The 11,189-nt window shown below is 24.0% G+C and overlaps 1 long non-coding RNA gene across 2 annotated transcripts in view; it reads left to right on the plus strand.

The window, feature by feature from the left end:
• The first annotated feature begins 4,055 nt into the window (after nt 1-4,055).
• The window catches only part of LOC112681618, an 8,843-nt gene continuing 1,709 nt past the window's right edge, over nt 4,056-11,189 (plus strand). The window contains exons 1-3 of one of the 2 annotated variants that reach the window (XR_003148414.1): nt 4,056-4,143; nt 5,699-5,783; nt 8,354-8,432. This is a non-coding gene — a long non-coding RNA (uncharacterized LOC112681618). The remainder of the gene's footprint in view (nt 4,144-5,698; nt 5,784-8,353; nt 8,433-11,189) is intronic. The other variant, XR_003148415.1, reaches the window with a different exon arrangement.

An 11,189-nucleotide genomic window follows, 5' to 3' on the forward strand; every position in this document is an offset into this window, starting at 1 on the left:
TCCTTGGTCTTGATGTTGCTTTACCAATGAATCAATTTAGAGTTCTTCTATGGAGTTAGTAAGTGAAATACGCATCGTGGGTTCGACATCAAGCTTGTTTCTTGATTTGGTTTTGATTGTAGTTATTATGTTTATTACAACATGTAAAAATATTAGTTAGTGGCCTTTGCATACTCAAATATAACTCATTTAATAACGAAAAAATATTTGATAGATACGCAACTTTTGTCAATCAAATTATATCTTGAAAATGGATGGATAACAGTGAATTTTTTTCTCTTAAAAATACTTCTATTTCAGTTCTTAATTCAAAAAATCTCGTTAAAATTTTTCTCCATGATAACCAACGTACATGAGGTTTCATTTATTATTTATAAGGCTTAAAAATAAAAATATTATACTAACGTTTTAAATTTTTATCCGACCCATTTAAAATTATCATCGACCCAAAATTGGGTCGCGACCCTATGGTTAAGAACCGCTGTGATAGATTATATATTTTATAACCATGTTTTAGTTGAAAAGCAAATAAAGAGTATTGAATTATTTTTGATTTATATGTATTATTTTGTTATGTCTTATTAAAATGTTAATCGGTATTTTAGTTTCTTGGGTGAGTAAAGTGAAAGTACTAATTAGAGGCAATATTAAATTAACTCAATAATTCTCGATTGAGTTAGGTAATATGTAAATAGGCGTCGTTCACAATTGTACACTTTCAAAAACAGGTCATCGTTCAAAACCGCACACTTTTATATCTTAATCCCACATATTTTCGCTAAATCAAATATTCAATTCCGCACTAATTTATATATATATATATCAATTACGTATACATTTATCTAAGATAATATGAGTGCACCTCGAGATCGAGCGGGGTCATTTGCTCGCTGCGCTCGCTCGGACAGTTAAAAACGAAAATATCCCTCGATTTGCCATGCAACATCACCTCAAGTAGGTCCCACGTTAGATAGGACTCATACGAAACTGGCAACGTGAACTGTACATGTAAAGTGTGCAATAGGGTGGCCCTTAAAAATAGATGTTTAATTTTTTTTTGCGGCACCATCTCATTTTTCATACTCGATATTTATTGTTTAATAATTTTTGGTTGAAAAAAAAAAAGTTATAGCACAATATAAAGATTTTTCCGTAAAAATGACAAAACTACTCAACTTCAGGTGTACGGGAGCATGGCTTAAAATGGAATGATTGATTTCAAATTTTGCAGGTATTATTTTTTTGGGCATTACCAAAAAATGGGTGGGTGCCGTAAACTCTACAATAAAAAAAAAAAAATTACACGAATAAAATAAGGCCACCCCAGTATGCAAAGAGAAAGTAATTGTTAATCAAATGTGTGCGGTTTTGAACTATCAACCTTTCAAATTTTATTATATTTTTTTTACATATTATTTTTTATTTTATTTTTTTTATATTATATATAAAATAAATAAATAATAATAAGTCTTCCTTAGAGAATTCGTCTAGTTAAATATCATGGTCGAGATTATTAATAATATCTCTCTTGATGTGCAATAAGTTTTTAATTCAGTTTTTAATATAATGCATGGTTAACAAAGATCATTCACATGATGCAGAACTAATAAATAGTAACATGGATACTTTAAGTAAACAATGAATATTAGGATACACTTCTTTTGTATTTTTTTTTTAATTTTTCTAAACCAAAATTTGGTTATAACTGTATGCCACATTTGTGTGCTGCAGTTATTTCACAACTTAATGCTTCTTTATCAATAGAAAACAATGTCTAATAAAATTAATAAATTATTACAATTATAAAAGTATTAAATAATTATTATATTTAATTTATATTTGGTGATGATAAGAAACACTATACTTTTATTCAAATTTAATTAAATAAAATTGTTTATTGAATTTTCAAGAGCTTAACTCATTTTTAAATCATTTACTCAAAGTGTATTATAATTGCATCCAATATAGCATATGTAATGTGCACGAGAAAACCAATATTGATAATTGTAATTTGTTTTATTTGTGTCAAAACCTTGGATATAGATATAATTTCCTTGTATATGCACCTTATAATTCTCCAAGTAAATTTTATAACCAAATTAAATTTATGGGCCATACGATGAATGTAATCTGCTTCAGGGTATAAGTCTCTTATTCTAGTTTGAACACTAAAAAAATTATATTATTTATAATTTATAAGCAATAATTAATTTGTAATTTATATTAATAAATACTCAAGTAAAGAAACATACTTTTTCCAATTGTTGTATCCTTTTTTTATTAAATTTTTTTTTTTTTTTTAATTCTTTGCAAAATTAATACATTTAAAGCAAAAAGTAGCATTACAAGATCTGCTATATTCTAGCCATTTAAATTCACTATAGTATTTAGCATTAAAACTTCTATTCTGAGTTCAAATTGTTGTTAATGAAAATGTTTAGAAAAATTTTTTCAATATTGTCGTTATGTTCATAACGTTCATGGTTACATATTTTATTTACTTTTGAATCATCAAATGATTCTTTACAGACATGTTAAAATTATTTATTCATGTTTATGTTTTCTGTTTCATTTTGTTTTTAATATTCAAAATTGAAGAACATACTTAAAATTAATCTAACTACTTCTCATTTTTTTGTTGATTTAAGTAATATCACAAAAAAGGTTATTGTGTACACTACAAGTAGGTACATATAAGTACTGACAATACTGTACATAATATGTATTCATGTTATAAAATATAAAATATAATATTAAAACAAATTAAAGATAGTATTTAGATGATGAAATTTATCCTTTATTATAAAGTACTTGATTGATAATTGATTAATAATAAAACCATGAAAACTAGAGATTTATCTATAGATATACCTAGTCTTCATGATTAAAACAATAAAACAATGAGCTTATTGATAATAAATTATATCGATATTAAAAATACGTCAAAAATTTGTACTTGACCGATAAGGACATGACATTAAAGAGACATGGGTAACTTAATACACATCGGGGTCGCGGAAAGAAAAAAAAAGAAAAACCTCTTCAAATGAATACATTGTGTTGCACAAAGCTTAACAACTTGCTTGGATATATTAATGTGAAGCATCAGAATTTTCAAAAAAATTTGAATGAGAAATATTGCATCCATGACATGGATAACAAATAAATCGCTATATTGATCCTTCTATTCTCGAACACACTAAAGAAAAATAGTTAGAAATAATTTAAAATAAATAAATAGAAACGATATTCATGTAAGGGTGAATAGAAACTATTAAACCTAAAACAGACCTTAGTATTAAGTCGGTTAATGTCTTTTTATAATTAAAATAAATTTTTGTACCTAAATAAAAACTTCAACATTTAAATAATATTCCGCAACACACGGATTAACAAACCGCAACGGAAACAATGATGAGGCAGCTAATCTATGTACAATGTTATTTATCTTATTCTATTTTCGTTTGTTAAATCATTTCATTCATACAAATTACAATTTTTATAATTACTGCAGAGAGTATATGAGTATTAATATTAATAACAAATAAATTAAAAAACTAAGCCTTTTTTAACGTATTTTTTTTATCGCGATTGACAAGCATTTATAAATATTATTTATTGTTATAAAACACAATTTTTAATATTTTATCCATGTTTCAAATAACAATACATTGTTATATTTGTACATGGTTATATTCTAACTTGCGATATAGCCTAATAGTTTTAGTAAAAATCGTTTTAAACTAATATAAGAGTGTATAAAAACTATTAAACCTTAACAGATCACAGTATTCCATCGGTGAATGCATTAAAATAAATTTTTGTAATTAAAAAACATTTAAATTTAAATAATATTTTTTGGCGCCATACTGCGACGAGAGCAACGATGAGACAGATAATCTATGTCTAATATTACTTGTCTTATTCTATTCACCTTTGTTAATTATTTTCATAATTACAAATTATGTTTTTTTATAATTCCTGCCCATTTTATATATTAATACTGATAAAATAAAAAAATAAATTATTATTTCTTTTTCTTTTTCTTTTTATTAGAGTAAACAGCCGAAATCTAGGAGCCGATCCAAAGTAAAACAAACTTATTAGTGACAATTACTTATCTACTTACTCCCAGGAATAATGGTACGTCGTTTTTATTTTGAATAACAACTTTAATTATAACGAAATTGATTAAATTTATGTTTTTAAACTTCGGCTTAATTTTTTTATATTTAATCCATTAACTTATTAAACTTAAAATAATTAAGTATCAAAGACTGTTATGTAAATAATATTTTTCCATTACATAAATCAATTTTTCTCCTTTCTATATTTAGTTAAATTATTAATATTCTAAATTTATAAATTAAATTTCGATTTATTTGAATTGGTATTTATTTTTTATTATCAAATAAATTTTTGTGTTTCGCCTGCATGAGTAATCTCTAGATCCCTTTTCATTTTTTCTTTAGTTATTAAAGTATTCGTTTTTATTAATAATTTAAATATAATGTTGTTAATACATTTATTTATGTTTTTTCAGTACATAAATAATGTTTAAAATTATGACATAATTTATATATTTCCCGGTCATCAGGCACAAGAAAACTTTTTTTACTTACTTCTTTTATCGCGACTAAAAAATATTTAAAAATATGATTTTGATGTTGTAAAATGTAGTATATTTTCAATATTTAATTTATATTTCAAATAAAAATATATTGTTATATTTGTAGATAGTTATATTCTAGCATGCACTATAGAGTAATAATTTTAGTAAAAATCGTTTTGAAACTTAAATGAGGGTTTATAAAAACTTTTTCAACTTTAACAGACCTTAGTATTTCATCGGTTAATACTTTTCATAATTAAAATAAATTGTTGTAAATACAAAACATTTAAATTATTAATACTCTAAATTTATAAATTTAATAGTATTAGTAATTTTTTTATCATTATTTAATTTTTTGTTTTTTGTTTCGTCTGCGTAAGTAGTCTCTAGATTTCTGAATACACCTTCTAATTTTTTCTTTTGTCATTAAAGCATTCATTTTTTATTATAATGTAAAGTATAATGTTCTTAATAATATTTCTTATATTTTTTTTAGTACTTAAATAATGTTTAAAATTATAATATAAATTATATTTCCATCGGCTTTCAGGCATCAGGAAACTAAGCCTGTTTTAACGTACTTCTTTTATCGCGATTGCGAAGTATTTATAAATATAAATTATTGTTATAAGACACAATTTTTAATATTTAATTCATATTTCAAATAACAATACATTGTTATATCCTAATATGCACTATAGCCTAATAGTCTTAGTAAAAATCGTTTTAAACTTAAATGAGAGTGTATATAAACTATTACAACCTTAACAGACCACAGTATTCCCTCGATTAATGCGTTAAAATAATTTTTTGTAAATAAAAAACATTTAAATTTAAATAATATTTTTTGGCGCCATACTGCGATGGGAGCAACGATGAGACAGATAATCTATGTCTAATATTATTTGTATTATTTAATTCACGTTTGTTAATTATTGTCATTCTTACAAATTATGTTTTTTATAATTCCTGCCCATTATATATATTAATACTAATAAAATAAAAAAATAAATTATTATTTATTTTTCTCTAATGATTAAAGTATAATTAATTATTGAAATATTGTATTTGTTCTTTTTATTACAGTAAACAGCCGAAATCTAGAAGCCGATCCAGAGTAAAACAAACTTACGAGTGACAATCACTTATCTACTTACTCCCAGGAATAACGGTAAGTCGTTTTTATTTTGAATAACAACTGTAATTATAACAAAATTGATTAAATTTATGTTTTTAAGCTTTGACTTAATTTTTTATATTTAATCCATTAACTTATTAAACTTAAAATAATTAAGTATTCTCCGTTGTGTAAATAATATTTTTCCATTACATAAATCAATTTTTCTCCTTTCTATATTTAGTTAAATTATTAATATTCTAAATTTATAAATTAAATTTCAATTTATTTGAATTGTATTTGTTTTTTATTATTAAATATATTTTTGTGTTTTAACTGCATGAGTAATCTCTAGACCCCTTTACATTTTTTCTTTTGTTATTAAAGTATTCATTTTTATTAACAATTTAAATATAATGTTTTTAATACATTTATTTATATTTTTTCAGTACATAATAATGTTTAAAATTATGACATAATTTATATATTCCCCGGCCGCGTATTACCAAACCAGCTAGAGCGGAAGTTCCCAACTTTTTTTGACTCACGACACTCTTTATTATTTTTTAAAAATTTGGAAGCACCCTATAGCCAATGCTTTATACTTTATAGTTCATACTGAATACACAATACTAATATATCATAGATTTAAATTTATATTTTGTAACTTCGGTTTTATTTAGCATTAATAAATAATAAAGATAAGACAAAGTAACAAGTATTTGACTGTAAATAACTCTAAAACAGTTCACATCAAATCGATAGCAATCGAACCAGTATGAAAATTAAAATAAATTGAACATCTCAGTATTACTATGTAAAAAATTATATGTTTTAATAATTAATTCATTAAATTATATTTTATATACCTAATTAACTATAAACAATAGTTTTTATACTATAGACATAGAGTATAGTCTGTTTTATTACTCACAGTACTATATTTTTCATGAAGGCGCTTAAAAATAAATATATATTTCAAATATTTTTGCCGCACCCTAAATTTTATATCGCGGTACCTTAGGGTGCCGTGGCACCCTGGTTGGGAACCTCTGGGTTAGAGCCCCATCGTCGTATACAAATACGCTGTTTTCATTGGTTTATTTGAAAAAACCGCGAAAATATATTTTTCTTTTATCAAATAGGGTTTAGCCAACTTTCTTAAACAACATAAAATAAGACATAAATAAAACAATTTCTGTTTTGAGTAAAAGACATTTATAAATTATAAAACATTCTTACTTCACTTATTGTTCTTAAAAATGTTAAAGCATTACATGAGTCAACAGTAGGATTATGAGTCCATACAATTTTGATTAAAGCATTTAGTGGTGAAGAATACTTTAAATAATCATCATTCTTCCTAGTATTTTTTTTTTTTTTTTTAATAAAATATCAATCGAAGATAAGCAACCAGTAAATTGGTTAGTACTTTTTTTTTTTTTTAATTATAGTGACTGATAATATTCTTGTGAAAAATTACCCTACACAGTATAAAAGTATTGTTTTTAAATATATCTCACAACTTATTTAATTTGCATTTAAATAATATATTACTTGATTGGTTTTAATATATCTGACTTATAACAAATTAATGAATCAACTTAGGTATATATCATCAAATTATAAATTAGATATTAATTAATTACATTAAGAATTTGGTTATAATGTATAGGTACATTTTTGTGATATTTTTATAGGTATTAATTTTAAATGACATTATGATAACGAGTGTGTAACATATCAACCTGGACAAAATCGTATTTCTTTAAGTTACAAAACTCCCTACTCTCTAACGTTATTTCTAACGTTTTTACTAAAATTATTTTTTAAGAAATTAGTATCTGTTTATTTATTTATACGAGTTATTATTATATTAACGATATCAATTGTACCTAATTGATAAAAGAAAAATATATTTGCGTGGTTTTTTCATATAAACCAATTAAAACAGCGTATTTGTTTACGGAGCTTTGTTTCACTGGAGCTCTAGCTGGTTTGGTAATACGCTCCTCGTCCTCCAGGCACAAGGAAACTTTTTTTGGCATACTTCTTTTATCACGACTGAAGAATATTTAAAAATATGATTTTTACGTTGTAAAATATGATATATTTTCAACATTTAATCCATATTTCAAATAAAAATACATTGTTGTATTTGTAGATAATTATATTCTAACATGCGCTATAGAATAATAATTTTAGTAGAACTCGTTCTGAAACTTAAATGAGGGTATATAAAAACTTTTTCAACTTAAACAGATCTTAGTATTTCATCGGTTAATGTTTTTCATAGTAAAAATTAATTATTGTAAATAAAAAACATTCATATTTAAATAATATTTTTTTGGCGGCGTATGGCGACAGGAGCAACGATGAGACATAATCCATACTCCATAACTTGATAATGTACATAATCTATGAGGTATAGTCTATGTCCAATATTATTTATTTTGTTCAATTCACGTTTGTTAAATATTGTCATTCTTACAAATTATATTTTTTATAATTCCTACCCATTGTGTATGTTAATAGAAATAAAATAAAAAAATTATTTATTTATTTTTTTTAGTTCTCAAAATGTAATTAATTATTAAAACATTGTATTTATTTCTATATTATAGTAAACACCCGAAATCTAGAAGTCGATTCAGAGTGAAACGAACTTACGATAAATAAATACATACCTACTTACTCCCACTGGTACGTTGTTTTTCTTTTGAATAACAACTGTGATTATAATTAAATCAATTAATTTTATATTTTTTAGTTACTATTTTATTTTTTTATATTTAATTCGTTCCTTTTTTAAACTTACAATAATTAAGTATTCTCGGTTAAGTAAATAGTTTTCCATTACTTAAATCAATTTTTTGCATTCAATATGCATTTAAATCAGCGGTTCTCTAACTGTGGTACGCGAAAAACTACATGGTGGTACATGAAAGGCCGTATGGTGGTAGAACGGAAATTAAAAATTCAATATTTAACTCATATATTAATTTAAAAACACTAATAAATTTATGTGAATAAATAAATAATTATTTTATTTCAGTATTTCACAGCCTTTTTGTTTAAAATAAATATATTTAACCATGTAAAGTTTATATGGCTTTATTTTTAATCATTAATGGTATGTGACTGATTGATAATATACTCAAATGGTACGCGAAAAAAAATGTTTGAGAACCACTAATTTAAATTATTAATACACTAAATTTATCAATTTAATAGTATTAGTAATTTTTTTTATTATTATTAAATATATTTTTTTATTTCGTCTGCATAAGTAGTCTCTATACTTCTGGATACCCCTTTTCATTTTTTCTTTTGTTATTAAAGCATTAATTTTTTGCTATAATTCAAAGTATAATTTTTTTAATAATATTTACTATGTTTTCTTTAGTACATAAATAATGTTTAAAATTACAATATAAATTATATTTTTCTCGGCCTTCAGGCACCACGAAACTAAGTCATTTTTAACGTACTTCTTTTATCGCGATTAAGAAGTACCTATTTATAAATATTATTTATTGTTATAAGATATGATTTTTAATATTTAATCCCTACTTCAAATAACAATACATTGTTATATTTATACATTCTAATATGTGCTATAGCCTAATAGTTTTAGTAAAAATCGTTTTGAAATTTAAATGAGTGTATAAAAACTATTACAACTTTAACAGACCTCAGTATTCCATCGGTTAAAGTTTTAAAATAAATTGTTGTAAATAAAAAACATTCACATTTAAATATTATTTTTTGGCGGCACAACGTGGCAGGAGTAACGCTGAGACAGATAATCTATATCCAATGTTACTCGTATTATTCTATTTATGTTGTAATGGACACTATACGTGCACCTATTTACAATTTATTTATTTACTCGGATTATTGGGAGCCAATTTGTAGTCATACTGACTACAAATAATAGACCAGGAATAGGTGTTATGATAATTCTATAAATTTATTGATATGACATAATTGAAAGAATTTACAATGTTTTAATCATCTTATATAATATTGAGCATAATAAATATTAATGTAATTGTCATTTGACTCAGCAAATATCAACTAAAGAAAATAATAGTAATTTCGCGGAGTAATTATATAATCTTAAAGTCCCATTCGCAGGCGGCGACGGCGCACAGTAGTCTGAAAAGTAAATTTAGCTTACATAAAATTGAATTGTAGTGTTTATTCGTAATAAATTATCATATGTTTTTACTTTTGTGTAGGTAATAACTATTAAATAGATAAATTACCATGTTTTACTAATTAGGAGACCTATAGACGTCTTGCAAATTTGGTACACTTAAGGACTTCGATTAATCTATACGTATTTATATTAATATGCAATATTATCGACTTATTAAATCATAATATTATTTATTATAAAAATTTACCATTCTTCATCATTTTACTTTTATTCTTTAGAATATTATTTAAATAATTATATACAATATTATTGTGTTTAGTAATGAAATATTAAAAAGAATTATTAAACTTAAATGATTAATATTATAGAAGTTATATTATTATTCCGAATCATAATCAGATTCAGATTTACTAGAATCACTTGCTTGCTCTTCAGGCATTATTATTAAAAGTTTTGCATCGTCTGAAAATGTTTGCAATATTTTGGGTTGAATGTTTTGCATTGACGGTATTAATGTAGCAACATGTTAATGAGATCTTCATCAATTTTCACTCTGGATAATTTTCTTTTGTGATGTTCCCTGTAGTTTTTGTAATTTTTGTTTTGGTATTATTGAGCTTTTTCAGACAATTGGCCTTTCGAAAAAACGAATTTTTTTTATAAATATATATTTTTCATATTATACACACAAATATAATAAATAATATTTAAAAATACCAATTGGCAAAATTGCATGCCGGATAACATCAGCTCCATAAAATAAAATGTTATGTACAGATGGAGGCATACAGTACCAGGGGTAGAGTTCATCAAATAGTTTAGCTGTTTGGATACCATACGTTTCAAAAGAATCTGTATTTATTTCATACCCACTTTCCATGACAGTTAAAATCGTTCCAAATCATTTGATTAAATTGATGTTCAAACCAGTAATATCATCTCATTTTTTTTGCATTTTAAAGAACTTCCTGGTTGTGTATTAATTATTTTTTATACCGCAACCTATTTTAACGATATTATAATTTAAATTAAAAATAGTTATAAACATAATAATTTTTAAATTAAAATATATCTTGTAATACTATATCTACTAATAATCCCATTTCAGAACGAAATTTTTCTTGTATTTCTTTTTTTTTTTACTTGCAAACTTCAATTTATTTTCAGTAGTTTCCACTTATAATGCATTAATTTATGTTTTCTTTAAAAATTTAGTTAATAGAAGGTATACATAAGTATAATACCTACTTATGTATACCTTCTATTAATTTTATTTTAAGTATAATACCTACTTA

The sequence above is a fragment of the Sipha flava genome, unplaced genomic scaffold, assembly GCF_003268045.1.
Source record: "Sipha flava isolate LNK unplaced genomic scaffold, YSA_version1 19334_pilon_pilon, whole genome shotgun sequence".
Taxonomy (NCBI): domain Eukaryota; kingdom Metazoa; phylum Arthropoda; class Insecta; order Hemiptera; family Aphididae; genus Sipha; species Sipha flava.